The 23,838-nt window shown below is 40.1% G+C and overlaps 1 long non-coding RNA gene across 4 annotated transcripts in view; it reads left to right on the top strand.

The window, feature by feature from the left end:
* The first annotated feature begins 10,740 nt into the window (after nt 1-10,740).
* LOC102152166 overlaps nt 10,741-23,838 on the top strand; it is a 74,963-nt gene continuing 61,865 nt past the window's right edge. For all 4 annotated transcript variants that reach the window (XR_005373797.1, XR_005373795.1, XR_005373796.1 and 1 more), the window contains exons 1-2: nt 10,741-10,931; nt 22,191-22,316. This is a non-coding gene — a long non-coding RNA (uncharacterized LOC102152166). The remainder of the gene's footprint in view (nt 10,932-22,190; nt 22,317-23,838) is intronic.

Here is a 23,838-nt window from a genome sequence, read left to right as displayed (position 1 = left end):
TGAATGCAGAAAAACGGTGTTCTACTAACCCACTGGAGGAAGTCACGTGAACAAGGAGGCTTGAGCAGAGAACAACGAATGAAGAGTCACCTTTCATCATTTTATTCTTGTTAATACTTCAAGGAGTACACCCAAGTAACATGAACCTCATTTCAAAAATGAGTATGCCTCATACCCAGCATAGAGTTCAATGCAAGGCTCGACCTTATGACCCTGAAATTAAGACCTGAACTGAGATCAAGAGTCAGATGTTCAACAGACTGAGTCACGGGGTGCCCATAAAATATATTATTTTTTAAAAAGCAGAGAAGGACTCAAGCAAAATACATTACCATGTTGAAGACCAATGTGGTATTTTTCTAACTTGAATAATAATGACAATTATAATAATTTGCATAAGAACAAGTGGGAAACTTCCTCACAGTAACCAAACTTATGAATCACCTTTAAACTAGCACAGTTTTCCATCAAATCCACAAGGATAACACCAATCTCAAACTTCAATTGGTAGCTGAAGCACATAATGACAAATGCAAAAAAAAAAAAGAGTGGAGATCATCAATGGAGATCAATGTGGAGATCATCATGGCTTCTGGACTAAAGAGAATCAAGGAGCACAATCTTCCCAGTGCTCTCCATAAGAGATTTTCTAATAGACCAACAATGGGGTCTCTTAGGTACAAAATTGCAACAAATGCTGTGGGAATATGGTGCAAATGCCAGATAAAGTATTCTTTTTTTCACTATTTTTCTGGCTTAATGACAGTCAGTTATATTTTTCTGTAGAATTCTATAGTGTTTGATTGGCCAATCAATATCTTGTGATTTTGATCAATTTGATTCAACTTCTTGACCTGTTAGAACCTAAAGAATTGAAAAAGAAGGTTTTATTTTGTGTACAATATGTTGGCAGACCCTGAAACCTGGATGATTTAAACGGGTAAAAATGTTGCATGTGCTAGCATAAAATACCTTCTAGTTTTTTCTAACACTTTACCATTTATGTCATCTTATTCATGTTATTCTAAAACCATTCACTATCAGTCTTAGACTCCTTTGATTACGAATAATAAAAACTGAGTTGACTAAATTAGCAAAACACACAAATACTAACAATAAAACAACCACTGAGGACAAGTGAGGTGTATATGATTCATTTCTTCCTTTTATAAATTAGCTTTGTGTCTGTCTCCATGCACACAGTAGAATATGGCAGCCCCCTAATTCCTGGGTTTGTATCACCTCAGTTCACACTCAATATAGGAAAAACTGAAATCTCTCATCCACTTTCCCAAACTCTAAAGGTAGAGAACTTGATTGTCTTGCTTTAGGTCCAGCATCTTCCCCCGGGAGCCAACAACTGTGGCTAAAGAGGGGTCCACAGAAGATTGACAGGATGGAAGGATGCAGTTCTCAAGGAAAGAGTCTTCGTGGCTTCAGGAGTGTAGCAAAATATCCTGTACATCAGTGCTTCACAGGCTATATTCTGTCTATGAATCACCTGGAAGCCTTGTTCTGATTGGGATTCAATCATTTGTGTGGGACTTGAAAGTCTACATTTTTTAGCAAGTTCTCAAGTGATGTTGATACTGCTGATCTGCAGATTACACTTGCCATTCAAACAAAATGCCTTCCTGTTGAACACATCTCAATGATTATCATCCTGGGGCAGCCATAAGGGTGCATCACTCAGATCCTTACTCGGAATCAACCTGCCATAAGAAGCCCAGCTAGCTGACAGCCTCCCACTGTGGGTGCCTTGAGGATTTGCCTTGGCTTTCAAACCAAGATCACGTGCTGCCTGAGCAGATCCTAAACCACCGACGAGCACAGTCATATTACAGGAACTTGTCATTTCTAGCCAGCAGGGATCCCTGTGCCAGAGAACAGAGCTCGGATGATGAAGTGCATAGAGGTCAGCCTCCTGAGGCAAGGAGCAGGGCAAAGAGGATAGAAAATTGGTTGGGAGTTGGAACTGAGAATAATCAGCCCAGCAGGGCAAATGCTGAATTTCGGGTATGACAAGGCACAGCAGTATCAGAAAGCAAGAAGAATGGGTTGCAGAGAAGGGTGACCCTGCCTAAAGAAAGGAAGAATCAAAACATGAGCTTGATATCAGTCTTTAAAAATTTGAGAATTTAAGGTTTCTAATGGGAAGCATATTGCATTTCAACACAGAGGAAATTTTTTACAGTGGAGCTACCCTACCTTTGGATGATTTATGGGGAGAGTGAGTTTTCTATTGCTGAATGCATCCAAACAGAGACTGTTGGGATGGAGACTTACCCGATGGCATGATCAGATTAATTATAGTAGACCCGCAGGCACCAGAGACCAGACAGGCCTTAAGGCTAAGTGGGTTGCGGTCCAAGGTCCTGGCATTAGGAGGAGTTTGGTGAATCATTATTTCCTAGGTCTGACTAATCTGTGTGCCAGGAAGGTGCTGGTGGAGAAAACTCTCTCCCTGACCAACCTTACCTAGGTTTCTCGAACTCCTCTTCTCAAGCTGGCCTCAATCTTCGGACTCCTGTGTCAGTCAGTCTGTGCAGCAAAAACTCTGCTGTCAGTTTATAACAAGAAGCCCCACCCTGGAGAGCTGATGTCTCCAGTCTGTGCTTAGCAAGAATCCTATTGCATCAGATTGGCCAGAATTTGCCCTTACTCCTAATGTTACCCTCTTAGGAATGTTCCACCCATGGGCCACCATCTTGCTCCTTGGCTACAAATCCCCTTCTGTCCATGCTATATGCAGACCCAGCTCTACATCAAGGTCTTGTTGCCCTACTGCAACAGTTCCTGGATAAAATCTGGTTTTTATCACTTTATCTACTGTCCATCTTTGGTTTGTCTTTGACACAGAGACATCATGGTTAGTAAAACCTGACAACCTTCAAGAAGACAGATATAAATAAAAAAATTATAACATGAATGCATAGTTACTAAGATAAAAACTGCAGGAAAGGAAGATGTTGTTGAGTGATCTAGGCTGAAGGAGATTAGAGATGATAACCCTGAATGTGTGACACCTAAGCTAAGAACTCAAGCATGAGAGGAAGGTGACAAAAGGGGTGTGTGTGTGTGTGTGTGTCGGAGTCAAGGAGGTATATCCTCCAGTCTTGGAAGGTAGGGTAAAAGATATTCAAAAGGTGTAGCTGAAGAGAATTTAGTGAAGAGAGTACAGAGGTGGAGGCAGGGTGAAAACCAGGGGTATCTGAGGACACATGAATCCACAGCAGTGGCAGCCTGAAGGGCCAAGATAGAGAGTGATACTCGGAATCCCAGGACAGAGGTAGACGTGGGATGTGACTTGCTTCATGAGAACTGTTGCCACAGGTAGTAAACCACAGCCACTCAAACCCTAAGAGAATCCCAATGAAATAGTTTGCAGAGGCCAGCATCCCAGAACACAGAGCAGAGTTGAGACAGGAGAATCTACCCAGAGGGGCTAGTAGAGAACAAACAGCATAAGGAAAAGGGTAGTGCAGAATGGGAAGGAGGAGCCGGTAGGCTGGCCTTTTACCATGTTAAAGGATTTGGATTTTATTAACAACAATAGAAACCAGAATGTCAAGGCTAAACAGCAGCTTAAGGAAATGTCCTTGATCAGGTCTCAGCCAGGATCAGGGACTCTGCTATGAAATGAGTACTTGGTCAAGACTTCAGTCCCTGGATTCCTGTTGTGGAGATTAGACTATAGTGAGTTGTTAAGGAATTTTCACCTCTGATTCATAGAGGTTTCCTGGAAATGCTTTGTTGAAGAAGATGCTAAAGCACTATCTATAGAGTTGGGAGGGAGGAGCCTGCACTTCACCAGTGATGTGAAAGACCATTAGGTCTGTTCTGGAAGGAGGCGAGTAGATCACATCATTGGACATGTTCAAAGAAGGAAAGACCTTATTAATTAGTACGCACTGGTTTCAAGGTGGAGTTTTTTTTTTTTCCAATATGAATGGCCTACCAAATTTAGAATTAAATTGTCTTTAGAAATTCTGGGGTTTCTAACAACTGGATAGGATAAGATGCTTGTGCTCAAAACTTCAGTGATTAAGAAGGCTCTTCAAAAACTGAAAGTATTAATGGAAAAGATAAAAGTTAAAAACTTGGGGAAAATAAAAATCCCAATTTAAAGGAGATGTAAAGACTACTACATTTTGACATAAAATTTCTTCTACTTTGCTTTTTTGTTCTTATTAATGAGGAAAGAAAAAGGATTTTCTTTAACAAGTTGATAATCAACTCTGAAAATTATAAAAGTGGAAACTTTCTATGAGACTCATGGGCCAATTATACTCAGCAAGGGTAACAGAGACTATGGTGTCCTTGGGTTTGCTTTGCACAAGAGGACCTCGTGTGATTTGGGGCAAGGAGACAAGGTATTAATGGTTTTCTTTGAGTCTGAAGAATTAACAAATTGATCTTTACTTTAATCCATCTATTGTTATGAATAATGTAATTAGCACTTATTGAACATTTACTGGATACTGGTCAGTTGCCAAGCATTCATATGGATTATCTTATTGAATCTTCAAAACTGGTGGTATGCTAGTAACCAGCCCTTTAAAATTTAACTAAATTTAACTTAATTTGGGGCACCTGAGTGGCTCAGTGGTTGAGCGCCTGCCTTTGGCTCAGGTCGTGATCCTGGGGTTCTGGGTTCGAGTCCCCTTTAGGCTCCCTATAGGGAGGCAGCTTCTCCCTCTGCCTGTGTCTCTCCCTCCCTCTCTGTCTCTCATGAATGAATGAATGAATAAATAAATAAATAAATAAATAAATAAATAAATAAATAAATAAATTTAACTTAACTTTAATAGCCCTGATTTGTAATGTTTGCCAATTTTCATATCTTAAGCACTCCCATGAATAATTTAGCAATGAGCTCAAAAAATCCCTATCGAACAATTGTCTGTTGTGAATTTACACAAGTTTTCTACAGCACAACACTGTTTATGAAACTTTATTCATTCAAATGCAATGTGATAAATTACTGTTACAAAGAAACTAAAGTGCAGTGGCCTGAATAAGAGAAGTTTATTTCTCTTCCACATACCAGTCTGGGATAATTTGAGATCTCTGTTTCTGAAAATTCCCTGTCACCCAGGCTAGAGGGACACCTCTACCATCATGAACTGCAGAGCCTCAAAGCGAGTTCTAGAAAAAGTCTTTGAAGATAGCAGAAGGCAAAGAGAGGAGGAAGATCAGGGCAATTACCTCTAAGATAATTAGAGTTGCTCATATCTTCCCACTCACATCCCTATCTTAGTCACTTGACCACACCTAGCTACAAGAGAGCTTGGAAAATGTTGCTTATGGCAGCCACATGACCAGCTACAACTGAGTGTGCTCTGTTAGACTGGACTTGGGGCACCTGGGTGGCTCAGTCAGTTAAACAAACATCTGCCTTCAGCTCAGGTCATGATCTTGGAGTCCTGGGATTGAGCCCTAGGTCAGGCTCCCTGCTCTGTGGGGAATCTTCTTCTCCCTCTCTCTCTGCCCCTCCCCACAGCTCATGCTTTCTCTCTCTCTCAAATAATAAATAAAATCTTAAAAAAAAATAGATTGGACGTCAGTGAGGGTCAGTAATCTCTGCCACACACCATACTCAGAATACCCATGACATAGTAGACTCCTGGTGAAGAGTTCTGGCCTCCATCTGACTCTTAGCTCACTTTACCAACTAGCTGACTTCAAGATGCATTTTTATCAGTGTCCTCACCTGTAAAATAGAGGCAATAATAGTCATTACTACATGAATTTTTAAATAAGAAATACACAAGTTAATAACATTGAAATCACGGTGTACTCTAAACGTTCAACTGAAGATAGTTATTAATATTCTTCCTTGATATATATGGGAACTGAGGCAAATGAACATCACCAAATTGGCAAAGATGGTAATTTGAGTTTTCTCATTGCCCCCTAATTCTAGAAGTTTGTGATGAATCATGTTGCCAGCTTTGCGTCCCTAAGCCAGTCGTATCTCAGGCTAAACAAAAGGACTTTAAAAGTAAGAATCAAAGTTGGATAAGGAGTCATATTCTTATTTGCAATGCCAAATACTTCTCAGGGTAAAATTTTAAATGACAGCTGGAATTCGTGGAAATGAAATAGTTTGTTATGTGGCTTCAGCTATATTCCACATCAAATAATCCAATCATAAAAATTTATACCAACCCACAGTGACAATCTTAACACTATATAGAGGGGTGGTGAGAAGACTGACACATCTCTGTGAAAGGCTATTCAAATACATTATTCTAAATTACTGGTTATTATTTGAATTCTAGGATTTTATTCTCATCGATAAGTATTAGTTATACACATATATTAAAAGTCATTTTAAAAACTAGTGACCAAAATATTTTTTGTAATTTAAGGAATGGCATATTTCAAGTCAGTTCCCCCAGAGACTAGTCTTTGAGATCAGTTTCTTTGGATCCCATTCATTTTCCTGGTGTAACAGGTTACACTTCCCTGCCACAATTCTGGAACTTTGTCAATCAAAATTCTATTTCACTGGCAAAAAACACTCTATTTTTTTTCTGAAAGATTCTATATGTTTTTCCTTAGATCTGTTGCTCCTTTTGACAGTATTAATGACTCCATCAGAAGTCCTGATGGAAATAAAGAGACCTCTGGGATTTCTCTGAAACATTGTCGCCATACTCTGTCATCATGGGATCAAGAACCGAACCAGTAGAATTGTCTAGTGCCCTGAATAAGTGAAGATCGCTCCTCACTTCTCTGTGTGCATGATTTTTATTTATCATGCTGGAGTAGTTTAGGTAACCATGAGGTTATGCTAAGAAATGAGGGCAAACAGGAAGGTGTTTTGCCCCAAAGCATTGTGATGTAGCACGCCTATAAAGAGAACCTGAATTATGGAAGGAGGAGAATCACAACTGCAGACAATTCTTATCTGTGGTCTAAAAATGAGAAGTTGAGGGGATCCCTGGGTGGCTCAGTGGTTTAGCACCTGCCTTAGGCCCAGGGTGTGATCCTGGGGACCTGGGATCGAGTCCCGCATCGGGGTACCTGCATGGAGCCTGCTTCTCCCTCTGCCTGTGTCTTTGCCTCTCTCTCTCTCTCTGTAGTCTCTCATGAATAAAGAAATAAATCCTTAAAAAAATAAAATAAAATAATAATAAATAAAAATGAGAAGTTGAGCATTAAAGTCAAAATCCAAAGGGGAAAGTAAATCTTAGAGTGAGAAAGAGGAATGGATCAGAACTCATTTTTTTCAGGCTGTCAACAGAGATAGCACGCAAGGATCCACTTTTATTTGGTGCTGGATGGTGGCAGAGGGATGCTGGCGGCTGCAGGGCGGGGAAGGAGAAATCCTATTTCCAAAGACAAAGCCCGTTCCTTAAATCTGAGTCTGAGAAGGGGCTGTTTTCCCCACTCTGGATCAGATGTCATATCAGGTTCACCTTCTACTGTATTTCCAGTATCTCTGCCTTCACATTCCTGCACAGCTGTCTCAAGGTCTGCCCAAGTCTCTCCACTTTCCACGCCATGGCAAACTTTACTTGTCCACTCACCAATCCAGTCAGTTCTTGAGGTCTGCTTTTCAAGATATTGATACCATATACCAAGGTATCGATCATTTTGATACCAGTCAATTCTCAAGCAAATGAGTCAAATGCAAGATCTGCCTGCAGTGCCTATTTTTTGAGGGCCCACTTGCATTCTCAACAGTGTGGCCATGTGGTGGCACTAAGAATCAGGCCACATGCCACTGTTTCATATGTGCTGTTGGTGACCAGAACCTTTTGTTATATTCTTTGTCACTTTTCTTTGTATTCTTAATGTACATGAGTCGCACCGTATCTATAATTTTTATATTCTTTTTCCTTGAGCATAGTCTTTATTATGTTTAGCAGAAAGGAAAACAGCACACATGTTTCCATTCCTCTATCCTTCAGCTTCAAGGATTATCAACCTTTTGCTGTTTGGTTAACTGTTGAATGTGTATCTTGTTTTTAATATCCTGCGATTGTAAATATGTTGTGACAAACGATGCTCAAGAGATATTCTGTATGTAGATCCCATCTCTTTGGCACAGATACCCAGAAGCAGAATTTTGAGAGTAGCTTATCCCATTCCCCACATCTAGATACTCCATGTCAGTGGGTCAAACAAGGGTCCCTCGGTTCTGTTTACACTTGTGTTCCTCCTTCTAAGAACCAGCCTTACTCTTGTGGTTGCTTTATGAATGAGGAATGACCCAAAGTGGGCTCCAAGACTCAGAGTAAAGGTCTGCTTTACACTGTGGGTAACTCTTGGGAGGCCACCTTATGAATGTCACAGAGGCTGGCTGTGACTGTAGGGAAACATGAAGAGCATGGCTCAGAGTCGTGGCCAAAGTTGCAAATCAGTTCTTTGTGTATTTTAACCAGAGAATGGTTTGGATGCGGGCATTTTTTTTCTTCCTCCCCCAAACCTTTCTTGACAACACGACAAATGATAATCTGAAATCAAACACGACACTCTACCTGCAGGACCTGGCGCTGACAGATGGAGCTGTGTTTAAATAGCTTCATGTTGCCAGTTCCAATAAAGGGAAAGTACACAAAAGCCTGAGTCTAATGGGAAATAAAAAGTGCTCAGAATTTGAAAGAGAGTCAGGTAAGCATACTGGTGACGAGAACCGGTCCAACCATCAATCAGCACGCAGGGCAATGTTTCCTCTGATGTTGGCTGGAGTAGCCATAGCTGTGGCCAGTGGCCAACTCAGCACGGGCAGCTAATGTAAAGTTTGGGAATGCTAAGGGGTTTCATTTAGCTTAGATGGGGTGTGAGGGAAACCTGCCAGATTTTTGAACCGTGTTGGGCTGGTGGGTGTGCAACAGCTGCTTTTGTTATCTGAGAATGAGGCATCCTGGAGCTGTGGGACTGCTCTAGGCTTAATGATTTTTGGGTTTTGTTAAATAAAGGCACTTAGATGTCATTCTAGTGGAGGATGAGGCCTCGGAAGACTCCAGAAAGAAAAACAACCTTTACCTTGAATTTTGGATTTGGGTCCCATGAGGCTGCAGTCATGTATCAAGTCAAAATACCCACAAAATATTCTGTGGGGGGAAAAAAGCCTCTCATATTCCACCTGATTTGAATTCGTTCCAGCACCATCTGTAGAAAACATTAAGTTTGATCTCTGATGATATATGGCAAAAAGCTTCCCTGTTTGTGGCCTTTTAACCCTCATTTTTTTAAGGAACTGGCCATAGCTACTCCACAGCACACTTGGTTACCCAAAGCTCTTGGCAGGAATATCCTGAGTGCTTCACTGCTCTGGAGTTGGCTTCATCCTAAGGTCCTTCAGTTATATTGTAGACTCATCCTATAGCATGGTCACAATTTCAAAATCCATTGATACAATGAATCTAACGGCATTTTTTGGTAAATACCTTGCCCAGCTCTGTGGGAATCACTAAGGTTGCAAAGAGAAATAAGACAGTCACTAAACTTAAGGAGTTCCCAGGAGGCGTAGGAGGTAGACTTTGAATACATCATTATAAAATAACGTGCAATAACCAGGGCAAGTTGTACAACCACCAGAGGGGTCACCAGAGTACAGTAACTTCACTTGGGATTGTTGATGAGAGCTTTGCAGGAGTCCTGGGGAGAGTCCCTGACTGGTCTCTAAAAGAGAGGAAATCAACTACTAGTTATTATGTATGTAATACCCCAAATGTGCCAGGTATTAAACCAGGCAGTTTATCATTTTAATTAAGTTAACACAACCATTGCATGCATCAGATAGTGTGAGTCTCAATGTATAGATAAGAAAACTGAGAGCTGAGACATCTGAGTGGCTCAGCAGTTGAGTGTGTCTGCCTTCGGCTCAGGGCATGATCCCCGGATCTGTGAATAAATAAATAAAATCAGAAAGAAAGAAAAGAAAAAAGAAAAAGAAAAAGAAAAGAAAGAAAAGAAAAGAAAAGAAAAGAAAGAAAAGGAAAGGAAAGGAAAGGAAAGGAAAGGAAAGGAAAGAAAGAAAAGAAGAAAAGGAAAGAAAAGAAAGAAAAGAAAGAAGAAAAGAAAAGAAAAAAGAAAGAAAAGAAAAGAAAAGAAAGAAAAGAAAAGAAAGAAAAGAAAAGAAAAGAAAGAAAAGAAAAGAAAAGAAAAGAAAAGAAAAGAAAAAAGAAAAGAAAAGAAAAAAAGAAAGAAAACTGAGAGTGGCCATGAGCTGAAGGATACACAGCCAGAAAGGGTCAGAACACAGATATGAATTTACTTTTTTCTGACTTCAAACCCCAAGCCCCGTGCTCAACGCCGCACTGCTTTTGGACAAAGGAGAGAACTGGAGGTGTGCACCCAGGAAGGGAGGTGGAGTTACTGCCACTCACTTTCCCCATCTGTTCCTTCATCTCTTTCCTCCAGGCCAGACTCCGTGGCCTGCATTTTTCTCAGCCTTCTCAGTCCCTCAGTGATGGCCCACTAACTGCATTCCCTTCCTCCACTCCTTCAAAACATGCATTCCTTGGAAGAGACCCCAAGACAAACCTCAAAAATGCAAATTCGGGGTGGGGGCAAGATGGCAGAGGAGTAGGGTCCCCAAGTCACCCGTCCCCACCAACTTACCTAGATGACTTTCAAATCATCCTGAAAAACCTACAAATTTGACCTGAGATTTAAAGAGACAACAGCTGGAACGCTACAAAGAGAAGCGTTCCATCTTCTAACAAGGCCTCTAACAAGGTAAGAAGGCAGAAAAAAATAAAAAAGAATCCAGTGGGGGAGGGGCCCGCGAGGAGCCGGGCTAAGGGGGGCGGCGGGAGCCTCGGGACAGGAGAGCCCAGCCCCGGAGAGGCAGGGACTTGAAAAATCCGCACTGGATTCCTCCTGGACAGAAAGGCGCTGGCAGGGAACTCGGGCAGCACCGCAGGAGGCGCGGTGGAGCCCCCAGGTTCCCGGGGTCACTACCAGAGGAGGTGCGCCCAGGGGAGGGCACCCCGCACCCCGCGGGCCCAGCGGGTAAAGGGCTGGAGCGCCGGGCTGGGCCCCGGGAGCAGCTCGGGCGGCGGCTCCGCATGGAGGGGGCTGCGGGGCGGGAGCCCAGGGCGCAGGGGGACACAGCCCCCGATCCTGAGCTCCCCCGGGACAGGCGGAGGCGGGGAGGGCCCAGGACGGCGAGGACCCTCCTGCCCCGGGCGCCCCCGAGCTGTGCAGATCGGCGCACCCGCCCCTGGAGCATCCAGGCCCGAGCAGACTGGGAGCTGCGGGAGTTACTGCGGGAGCTGACTCCAGGGCTGGAGAGCTGGCCCCGCCAGTGGTGTTCCTCCTGGTGTCACCCTGTGCCTGGGACGGAGCAGGGCCGCCAGGGAGCAGGGGCCTCACGGGGTAAGCAGCTCCCACTGAGCCCAGCCCCCAGCGGGATGCGGGGCAGCTCCCCCAGGTGCACACACCTGAGAATCAGCACAGCAGGCCCCTCCCCCAGAAGACCAGCTAGAAGGACAAGGGAAGAGCAAGTTCTTGGAGGAACAGCCCTGGAAAGTTCCAGGGGAACTTGAAGGATTTACAATATGTAGAACCAGAGGGTATCCTTCCTTTTTTTTTTTTTTTTTTTCCTTTTTTCTTCTTTTTTCCAGTACAACTCATTTTTATATCAAACTGTAAATATCTAGGTTTTTTTCTCTTTTCCCACCGTAAGTACAATATTTTACTGCCTCTTCATTTTTAAGATTTTTCCTTTTTGACTTTCATATTTCTATAATTATAGCTCCTAGATATATTTTCCACTTCTAGATTCCTTTCAACATACTCAACTTAGTTTTGGGAGATATACACAATATGGGTTTTTTTTGTTTTGTTTTGTGTTGTTTTGTGTTTTTTCTTTTCTCTGCCTCATTTTGTTCTACAATGGGGGAAGTTAATACCTACTAAAACATGACCAGTATGCACCCAGAACCAAGTGGTATACCATGCTGGTTCATTCTGTGGATTCCTCATTCCCATTCTGCCTCCCTCTTTTATCTCATTTATGTTTTGGTGGTCCATGTTGGGGCCCTCTACATATACTTCTGGTTTATATAAATTTGTGACTGAGCATCTTCTAACATACAGAACTTAATATACTCAGAAACAAGAAGATCACCCTCCAGAACCCCTCAGGTAGACTACATTCTCCCTCCACTACAATTTCTTCATCACCATCTCCCAGTACCCTCTTTTGTTCTTTTCCTTTTTCTTTTCTTTTTTCTGTTTCTTTTTTTTTTTTAATCTCTTCTTCTTTAGAATTCCTGGCCTTTTACTTTTTACTACTTTGTTTTAAAATTTGTTTTTCACTTTAGTGGTCCTTTTATTTTGTTCTGATCTTTATTTTCCATTTCTGGTCTCTGACCTCAGCAGAATCATCTAGGGTGAAATTTACTTAGGTCGTGGTTGATATTCTTGATGGAGCCCACTCATACAGCCACTCTGCACTGAGCAAAGTGACTAGAAAGAAGAACTCACAACTAAAAAAAGAATCAGAAACAGTACTCTCTGCCGCAGAGGTACAGGATTTGGATTACAATTCAACGTCAGAAAGCCAATTCAGAAGCACAATTATAAAGCTACTGGTAGCTAGGGAAAAAAGCATAAAAGATTCAAGAGACTTCATGACTGCAGAATTTAGATCTAATCAGGCCAAAATTAAAAATCAATTAAATGAGAAACAATCCAAACTGGAGGTCCTAACAATGAGGGTTAATGAGGTAGAAGAAAGAGTGAGTGATGTAGAAGACAAGTTGATAGCAAGGAAGGAAGCTGAGGGGAAAAAAAGGGAAAAACAATTAAAAGACCATGAGGAAAGGTTAAGGGAAATAAATGACAGTTTCAGAAAGAAAAATCTACATTTAATTGGGGTTCCAGAGGGCACTGAAAGGGACAGAGGACCAGAAAACATATTTGAAAAAATCATAGCTGAGAACTTCCCTAACTTGGGAAGAGAAAGAGGCATTCAGATCCAGGAGATACAAAGATTCCCGCCCCCCCTAAAATCAATAAAAAACGTTTGACACCTTGACATTTAATAGTGAAACTTGCAAAGTCCAAAGATAAAGAGAAAATCCTTAAAGCAGCAAGAGATAAGAAATCCCTAACTTATATGGGGAGAAATATTAGATTAACAGAAGACCTCTCCACAGAGACCTGGCAGGCCAGAAAGGGCTGGCAGGACATATTCAGGGTCCTAAATGAGAAGAACATGCAGCCAAGAATACAGTATCCAGGAACGCTCTCCTTCAGAATAGAAGGAGAGATAAAGAGCTTCCAAAATAGGCAGAAACTGAAAGAATATGTGACCACCAAACCATCTCTGCAAGAAATATTAACGGGGACTCTGTAAAAGAAAGAGGAAGCCCAAAGAAATAATCCACAAAAACAGGGACTGAAGAGGTATCATGATGACACTAAATTCATATCTTTCAATAGTAACTCCAAATGTGAATGAGCTAAATGATCCCATCAAAAGATGCAGGGTTTCAGACTGGATAAAAAAGCAAGAACCATCTATTTGCTGTCTACAAGAGACTCATTTTAGACCTAAGGAGACCTACAGCCTGAAAATGAGTTTGGAGAACCATTTACCATTCAAATGGTCCTCAAAAGAAAGCTGGGGTAGCAATCCTCATATCAGATAAATTATTTTTTTTTTAATTTTTTTTTAAATTTTTTTATTTATTTATGATAGTTACAGAGAGAGAGAGAGAGGCAGAGACACAGGCAGAGGGAGAAGCAGGCTCCATGCACCGGGAGCCCGACGTGGGACTCGATCCCGGGTCTCCAGGATCGCGCCCTGGGCCAAAGGCAGGCGCCAAACCGCTGCGCCACCCAGGGATCCCATATCAGATAAATTAAAGTTTATCCCAAAGACTGAAGTAAGAGATGAAGAGGGACACTATATCATACTTAAAAGATCTATCCAACAAGAGGACCTAACATTCATGAATATTTATGCCCCTAATGTGGGAGCTGCCAAGTATATCAATCAATTAATAGCTGCCAAGTTATCAATCACTTAATAGTCAATCAATTAATAGCCAATAATTAATCAATTAATCAATTAATGTAAGTTAATACATACTTAGATAATAATACACTAATACTGGGAGACTGCAACACGGCACTTTCTGCAAATAACAGATTCTAAGCACAACATCTCCAAAGAAACAAGAGCTTTAAATGATACACTGGACCAGATGGATTTCACAGATATTTACAGAACTTTACATCCAAATGCAATTGACTACACATTCTTCTCAAGTGCACATGGAACTTTCTCCAGAATAGATCACATTCTGGGTCACAAATCAGGTCTCAACTGACACCAAAATATTGGGATTGTCCCCTGCATATTTTCAGACCATAATGCTTTGAAACTAGAACTAAATCACAAGAAATTTGGAAGAAACTCAAACATGTGGAGGTTAAAGAGCATCCAGCTAAAAGACGAAAGGGTCAACCAGAAAATTAGAGAAGGATTAAAAAGATTCATGGAAATTAATTAAAATGAAGATAAAACTGTTCAAAATCTTTGGGATAAGCAAAAGCAGTCCTAGGAGGGAAATACATCATAATTCAAGCATCCCTCAAAAAATTGGAAAAACTCAAATACACAAGCTAAACTTGCACCTAAAGGAACTGGAGAAACAAAAGGAAATAAACACCTACACCCAGCAGAAGAAGAAAGTTAATAAAGATTCGAGTAGAACTCAATGAAATAGAGACCAGAAGAACCGTAGAACAGATCAACATAACCAGAATTTGGTTCTTTGAAAGAATTAATAAGATAGATAAACCATTAGCCAGCCTTATTAAAAATAAAAAAGGTTCTAAATAAAATCATGAATGAAAAAGGAGAGATCACAACCAATGCCAAGGAAATACAAACGATTTTAAAAGCATATTATGAGCAGCTATACACCAATAAATTAGGCAATCTAGAAGAAAAGGATGCATTTCTGGAAAACCACAAACTACCAAAACTGAAACAGGAAGAAATAGAAAACCTGAACAGGCCAATAACTAGGGAGGAAATTGAAGCAGTCATCAAAAACCTCCCAAGATACAAAAGTCCAGGGCCAGATGGCTTCCCAGGGAAATTCTATCAAACGTTTGAAGAAGAAACCATACCTATTCTATTAAAGCTGTTCCAAAAGATAGAAAGGGACAGAATATTTCCAAACTCGTTTTATGAGGCAGCATCACCTTAATTCCATAACCTGACAAACACCCCACCAAAATGGAGAATTATAGACCAATATCCCTGATGAACACAGATGCAAAAATTCTCAACAAGATACTCGCCAATAAGATCCAACAATACTTTAAGAAGATTATTCACCATGACCAAGTGGGATTTATCCCTGGGTTGTAAGGCTGGTTCAGCACTCGTAAAGCAATCAATGTGATAGATCATATCAAGAGAAAAACCAAGAAACATATGATCCTCTCAATAGATGCAGAGAAAGCATTTGACAAAATACAGCATCCATTCCTGATCAAAACTCTTCAGAGTGTAGGGATAGAGGAAACATTCTTTAGCATCTTAAAAGCCATCTACAAAAAGCCCACAGCAAATATCATTCTCAATGTGGAAACATTGGGAGCCTTCCCCCTAAGATCAGGAACATGGCAGGTATGTCCACTCTCACCACTGCTCTTCAACATAGTCCTAGAAGTCCTAGCCTCAGCAGTCAGGCAACAAAAAGAAATAAAAGGCATTCAAATTGGCAAAGAAATCAAACTCTCCTTCTTTGCGGATGACATGATACCATACACAGAAAACCCAAAAGACTCCACCCCAAGATTGCTAGAACTCATACAGCAATTCAGCAGTGTGGCAGAATACAGAATCAATGCCCAGAAATCAGTGGCATTTCTATACACTAACAATGAGACTGAAGAAAGAGAAATTAAGCAGTCAATCCCATTTACAATTGCACCGAAAAGCATAAGATGCCTAGGAATAAACCTAACCAAAGAGATAAAGTATCTATACCCTAAAAACTACAGAATACTTCTGAATGAAATGAAGGAAGACACAAAGAGATGGAAAAATATTCCATACTTATAGGTTGCAAGAATTAATATTGTGAAATGTCAATGCTACCCAGGGCAATTTACACATGTAATGCAATCCCTATCAAAATACCATGGACTTTCTTCAGAGAGTTGGAACAAATTATTTTAAGATTTGTGTGGAATCAGAAAAGACCCTGAATAGCCAGGGGAATATTGAAAAAGAAAAGCATAGCTGGGGGCATCACAATGCCGGATTTCAGGTTGTACTACAAAGCTGTGGTCATCAAGACAGTGTGGTACTGGCACAAAAACAGACACATAGGTCAATGGAACAGAATAGAGAACCCAGAAATGGACCCTCAACTCTATGGTCAACTAATACTCAACAAAGCAGGAAAGACTATCCACTGGAAAAAGGACAGTGTCTTCAATAAATGGTGCTGGGAAAATTGGACAGCCACGTGCAGAAGAATGAAACTAGACCTTCTCTTACACCATACACAAAGATAAATTCAAAATGGATAAAAGATCTAAATGTGAGACAAGATTCCATCAAAATCCTAGAGGAGAACACAGGCAATACCTTTTTTGAACTTGGCCACAGTAACTTCTTGCAAGATACATCTATGAAGGCAAGGGAAACAAAGGCAAAAATGAAATATTGGGACTTCATGAAGATAAAAAGTTTCTGCACAGCAAAAGATAACAGTCAACAAAACTCAAAGACAACCTACAGAATGGGAGAAGATATTTGCAAATGACCTATCAGATAAAGGGCTGATCAAGGGCTAGTATCCAAGATCTATAAAGAACTTATCAAACTCAACAGCAAAGAAACAAACAATCCAATCATGAAATGGGCAAAAGACATTAACAGATATTTCACCAAAGAAGACATAGACATGGCCAAAAAGCACATGAGAAAATGCTCCGCATCACTTGCCATCAGGGAAATACAAATCAAAACCACAATGAGATACTGCCTCACACCAGTGAGAATGGGGAAAATTAACAAGGCAGGAAACAACCAATGTTGGAGAGGATGTGGAGAAAGGGGAATCCTCTTGCACTGTTGGTGGGAATGTGAACTGGTGTAGGCACTCTGGAAACAGTGTGGAAGTTCCTCAAAGAGTTAAAAATAGATCTTCCCTACAACCCAGCAATTGCACTGCTGGGGATTTACCCCAAAGATACAGATGCAGTGAAACGCCAGGACACCTGCACCCCGATGCTTATAGCAGCAATGTCCATAATAGCCAAACTGTAGAAGGAGCTCGGTGTCCAGTGACAGATGAATGGATAAAGAAAATATGGTCTATGTATACAATGGAATATTCCTCAGCCATTAGAAATGGCAAATACCCACCATTTGCTTCAACGTGGATGGAACTGGAGGGTATTATGCTGAGTGAAGTCAGTCGGAGGACAAACATTATATGGTCTCATTCATTCGGGGAATATAAAAAATAGTGAAAGGGGAAAGGAGAGAAAATGAGTGGGAAATATCAGTGAGGGTGACGGAACATGAGAGACTCCTAACTGGGAAATGAACAAGGAGTAGTGGAAAGGGAGGTGGGCAGGGGGATGAGGTGACTGGGTGACGGGCACTGAGGGGGGCACTTGACAGGATGAGCACTGGGTGTTATGCTATATGTTGGCAAATCGAACTCCAATAAAAAAATATACAAAGAATGCAAAGTCCATGAGAACACAGCAAAAAAAAAAAAAAAAAGAAAAAAAAAAGAAAACGACAACAATTCTTTAAAAAAAAAAAAAAATGGCTACAAGGTCTCCATTTTCTTCTAGATTCCAGATGGCTATGCCCATTGTCAGGGCAGCCTGGTACCAAAGCATGATTTGTACAGATTTTGGAGGAGCTCTGTGCTGCCCTTATTTAAATAAAAAGACACATGGACCATGTCTGAAGAATAAGATGAGCTTTGATATTTGTGACCTCTTGCAAATACAGTAAATGCAATATCTACTTCCCCAAAAGCCAGAAGCTGTGAAAATAGAAACTTTGACTCAATGCCAAGTTGCCCATCCCAAGACCATGGCTTTTACCACATATTGATCAGCTCTACTGAGCCTCTCTGTTTCTCTCTGAGCATTTCTTATGTGCCTTCCTTTGTGTTGAAGGAATGAGTTATTGATCAAATTGTGCCCACGAGTGGCCATATTCTGTGGCAGTATGCTACAGCGTCTCATCAGTTACCTGGCAGTTATTAACCTTGAGACCAAAATGAGTAATATGGTCATTGTGACTGTAGGGGAGACAGCTTTCTCACCAGTCACAGGTTCTTTTAGATGCCTTAATTTTCACATGTGTTTGACAGTCCAAACCTAGTCTAGCTGACTATTAAAACACAGGATTTTATTTTTAACTGGCATTAAATAGTTCAGTGTCCCTGTGAATCTCCTAAGAGGCTACCATGAAGATCCTGACTTCGGGGTCTCAGGTAGGTCAATATTTGGCATTTCCAACAAGCCCCCATCACTGAGTAGCAAAGCTAGAAACTGTCTCCCAGGTACTTACTGGAAAGTGATCTCTAACACATAGCTATTCAATCACTTTTGTGGATCTAGAGAAATGAATGAGCAAATCAGAATGAAGAGAACACAAAAGTACATCTACTTCCAGCTCCAAAGATGATTCTTCTGAAAATGTTGGTAACTCTCCTTCCAAATGTTTTCCTCCTAAACTCATGTTTACCTTTCTCTTTGAAATAATGGGGTCTGATTCCATGTATGTGTTTTATAATTGTTATTTCTTCATCTAACCAGGTAACTCAACCATCTGTCCATGCTAACAGACATACTTCCAGAATGCTATTCTTCATAAGTACAGGGCGCTTATTTAAATGAGCAAGGACTTTTTTCTTTGCCCTATCTCTCATTCTTGGGTATTTACATTGCTTCATTGTTTTTGTTTTGGCTTTTTAACTTAATAGCAACAAAAGCCAATAATACCCCTATATATTTGTGTAGGTACACGCTCTTAACTGATTTACTTTTTATTTTTTTTAAGATTATTTATTTATTTATTCATGAGAGACACAAAGAGAGGCAGAGACTTAGGCAGAGGGAGAAGCAGGCTCTCTGTGGGGAGCCTGATACAGGACTCGATCCCAGGACCCCAGGATCACACCCTGAGCCAAAGGCAGACGCTCAACCACTGAGCCACCCAGGAACCCCTACTTTTTACTTTTAATAAATGACATAACATGGTAAAAAAATTCTTCTTGTAAAACCTTTAAGGCAGATAAAGGGAATTCCCTTTGGTTCCCAGCTGAATCATCTTTCTCTCCCTAGAGTCCTGTTTGGCGTTTTTGCTTCAAGATTTTTTCATGTTGACACATAGTTGTATAGAGTAAATGGCTCTAGGACTTATTTTTATATGAATAGGAACATCCTATATGCCTCTTAAAAATATGTTTCATAGAAATTATTTCCCAGAAGACATACTTGGTCAGAGGTTTGGAGCAGCCTTTGTTTTTCTTTACCTGTCATAACTGCTCATAGTCTTTTGTTTATCTCTCTTCAGATTGACAGGTAGCAAATAGTACTCAGTGGTACTTTAATATTAATTGTAATTCTATAAATATACATATGTATATTTTTCTCTTAACACTTCTAAAACAGTAGTTCTATCTTGAAAGTTCTCTTTTTTCACATCTTTCCCACAAACCATGCCCCCTCTACCACCCTTCAGGAATGACCACATTTAAGAATTTGTATGCATTTAGACTATTTCCTATGCATATACTCATACATGTAAGCAGAATATAGACTGCTCTGTTTGTTGTGTCTGTGCGTGCCTTCTTTAAATAATTGATATAATCTACAAATTAGTTTTTTAAATGAACACTATTTCTTAGAGAACAATTGATATTAATATGGCCCCTAACCACTGGATGACATTGGCAACTCCCTCCTCCCACACAGCTGTGACAGCCATACCTATCTCCATACATTGCCAAATGTCTCCTGGGGAGCAAAATTGCCCCTGGACTGGAACCAATGATATAAATATACTTCATCCCCTTTTTCTACTGCATTACATTCCAAATCATTTAGCATTTTATTCTGTTGCACTGTTGTAATAAGAACCCTTGCACAAGAGAACAGTTCTCTTGACAGATAATATGACACAAGGAAACGAATGCAGTTTCTAGAGCCAGACTACTTGGGTTCAAATCTTAGATTACAAATTTATGAAAAGAGGATACTAATAGAAATTAATGAGGACTAAAAAAATTTAAACATGCAAAGCACTTAGAACAGTGGAAGCAAGTTCTCAATAAATGATACATATTTTTACATACCTCACATGCATGTGTGCAAATGTTTCTAAAGGGTATAGACTAAGCAAAAACATAGCCAGGGGTATAAAAGATACATGTTTTTAACCTGAAGAAATGTTGCTAAATCTCCCAAAGAAGTATACCAATTTATACCATGAGAAATAGTATATTACGGAGTTAGTTCCTCATGCACTCACTAGCCTTTTATATCTTACTCAAATAATTATTTAATCTGGTGGAGGATAAATCTATTTCATTTTAATTATAAATTGCATATTCCTAATTAGTAGTGAGTTTGAGCAATGTTTCATATATTTATTAGGCATTTTTTCCCTTTTTTGTAAACTACCTCCTAATATCTTTTGCCGTTTTTCTATTTTTTTCATTTATCTTTTTCTTATTGGTATGTAGTAACTCTTCAACTGTTTTGCTTAGTAACCCTCTGCTACATGCGATGCAAATTTTTTGCCAATTCGACATTTGGTTTTTAACTTCGTTTATGGTGATTATTGGGATTACAGATATTTTAAATTTCAATGCAACCAAATTGATTTATCCTTTCAACCTGACTTTTGTTTTTTGGGATCATTTTTGAAAGAAGGCACGTTAAGAACAAATTACCAAATGATTAGAGATTATGTAATTTTACCAGTCCTGACAAAATTAGAAGCCAAAAGTAACATGAGAAGACGATAAAAGAAGACACATTAGTATCATGAAGGAAGCAAGATAATATTGATCAATCACCAACAAGCACTAGGGTTTTCATACATATTATGTCAATTTTACTGACAACTGACTGACACTTCAGGAGGAGACAGCAATCTAAAATAAAGATGCCATCAGTGTAGGTTCATAGTTTTCAGGGACTTTCAATGTCAGAGTCAGGTATAGTAATAAGTCCTGCCAAATCCTTTGAAACTGAGTTTGGCAATAAACTCTGACTTATATTACTTATATTCAAATATTCTATTTGAGTATGAAATTCCTTGAAGTATATTACATTAGATGTGACTGAAAGAAACATTGGTGCTTATGTTATTTTATAAATGGAATATTTCAAACAAATTTTCATCTCTATGAATTTAAATTCCTGAATCCTAGTGACATGACATTAAAGTTTTTGTACCTAGGGTGCCTGGGTGGATCAGTTGGGCAAGTGTCCTATTCTTGATCTCAGCTCAGGTCTTGATCTCAGGGTTGTGAGTTCGAGCCCTGCACTGGGCTCCACACTAAGTGTAGAGCTTACTTAAAAAAATAAAAATTAAAAAAAAAAGAGGTTTTTGTATCCACTTTACCCTACTTGGCTGTCGTGAATACCACCTCCCTTTCTCAATCTAGAATTAAGGATGGTTAGGAAAGCAAAAAGAATGGAAGAAAGTGCTTTAGACTCTGTGAGCAAAATAATGAGTTGCACTTAGGGTAACTGCTGGTCAGTCTTACCCTTTCAACTTTTTAACATCTCACCGTAAAGCTGAGTCTAAAAGGAAACTTCTCTTCAACTCATCAGATAGGGGCAAGACCTGTTTGTATTTGCCACCTCTCTCAACCCTACATTCACTGAGGGAAAAACTTTTGGTTTGTACCACCAGACTTGAGTCAGGTTAGAGGCAGAAAGGAAGAAGAAATGGGACACTGTTGAAGAGGGTTGGGGAGAGGAATATCGAGAGACTGTGAAAAAAGGAAAGAAATCACAGAGGAGGCCTCCTTTATGCCTCTCTGAGGTGGGCTCAGTATGGATGAATAGGAGACAGAAGGAGGAACTAATGGGCTGTTTCCACGATTCCCAGGATTTGGTGCACGACCGTCTAATGATAAGACCCTTCTAGTGACAGACTTCCTGCCTAGCTTGGGTTGTAATATCTTATAAAATACTTCCAGATATAATGAGGTATCCACGGAGACTGCAGGAGGAATAGCTGAATGCATAAGCAACGCCATAAGAAGTCTGATGGGAGGCACAGCCTGCAGTAAATGAAGTGAAGCAATATCCTTACCACACAGCAGGTATGTTCCAGAAAAGTCCTTCATTCCAAGTCTGCATCTGGCCTGGTCTCTAGAACTGACAGGAGGGCACAGGTCTTAGGGAAGGACAACCAACTGATGGAGGCAGCAAACCAACTCTTTGAGCAGTATTAAACTGCATGCATTAGGAACAACTCTGCAATTGAGAAAATATTTGAATTTCAGATAAATGACCTCTAAAAGAAAAAAAGACAGAAAAAGGATGACATCAAAAGAAGATGTATGTGACTTTTATGCAACTCCTGTATTCCTGTAAAGCTGGATGTAAATTAGATACATTTTTTTATTTATGAGAGAGAACGCACACATGTACACAAGCAGTGGGGGAGAAGGAGAGGGAAAAGAGACTCCCCATTGAGCAGGGAGCTAGACCCAGGGCTCAATCCCAGGACCCTGGGATCATGACCTGAGCCAAAGACAGACACATAACCAACAAAGCTACCCAGGCACCCCCAAATATATTTTAAAAAGATGAAAGGATGTTTGCTGATTTTTTTATTATTTTTAATCTTTTTAAATATTTTATTTATTTATTCATGAAAGACACAGAGAGAGAGAGGCGGAGACACAGGCAGAGGGAGAAGCAGGCTCCATGCAGCGAGCCTGATGCGGGACTCGATTCCGGGTTTCCAGGATAACGCCCTGGACTGAAGGCAGCGCTAAACCGCTGAGCCACCCGGGCTGCCCTGTTTGCTGATTTTTTAATGTAAACTTTTTATCGACATATGCATGCTCAGAAAAATATACAAATTACTAGTTTTTGCCTTGATGAATCTCTCAAACTAAGCATGATCATGTAAGTGGAACCCAGTCATGGCCAGTTTCAGTTTCAGGAAGACAGCCTCCCACATTTTCTGCTCACTACCCATCTACCCAAGGAAAACCCACCACTATCCCAACATCTAACAGCCAGAGACCAGTTTTCCTGTTTCAAATGTGATAGAAAAATGGAAGCATAGAATATATACTCTTTGTTGTCTGGCTGTGTCACTCAAATGAATGTGAAATTCATCCATATTATGTATAGTTGTAGATTGTTCATTCTCTTTATGGTATAGTACTTTACCATAGGAAAACATCACAATCCCACTCTTCCAATATCTATTCCATTCTTACATTATATCCCTTCTGCTACTGATGGGAATTTGAGTAGTTTTCAGGTAGAGACTGTTAAGAATGATGTTGCAATGAACATACTTGCACAAATCTTTTTGTGGGCCTCAGGGTGCACTTTACTAGGTACTTGCCTAGAATTAAAATTTATAGATTATGTATATGAAATACACATACACATATGCATACACTCAGTTTTATTAGATACTGCCTTACTGTTTTTCAAAAATGTCAAATTTTAGATGGAAGTATTTCCAGAGGAATTTTCATTCATTTCCCTCACTTTAGTTTTTTTTTAAATTTAAAATAAGATATAAAAATTGTTTAATTTAAAATAAGATATAAAACCAAGATCTTATACAAATAAGGCCTTTTGGGGGAGGCAGTCATG

Source organism: Canis lupus, chromosome 19 (genome assembly GCF_011100685.1).
Source record: "Canis lupus familiaris isolate Mischka breed German Shepherd chromosome 19, alternate assembly UU_Cfam_GSD_1.0, whole genome shotgun sequence".
In the NCBI taxonomy this organism is placed as follows: domain Eukaryota; kingdom Metazoa; phylum Chordata; class Mammalia; order Carnivora; family Canidae; genus Canis; species Canis lupus.
This window is presented reverse-complemented; position numbering and strand designations above follow the sequence as displayed.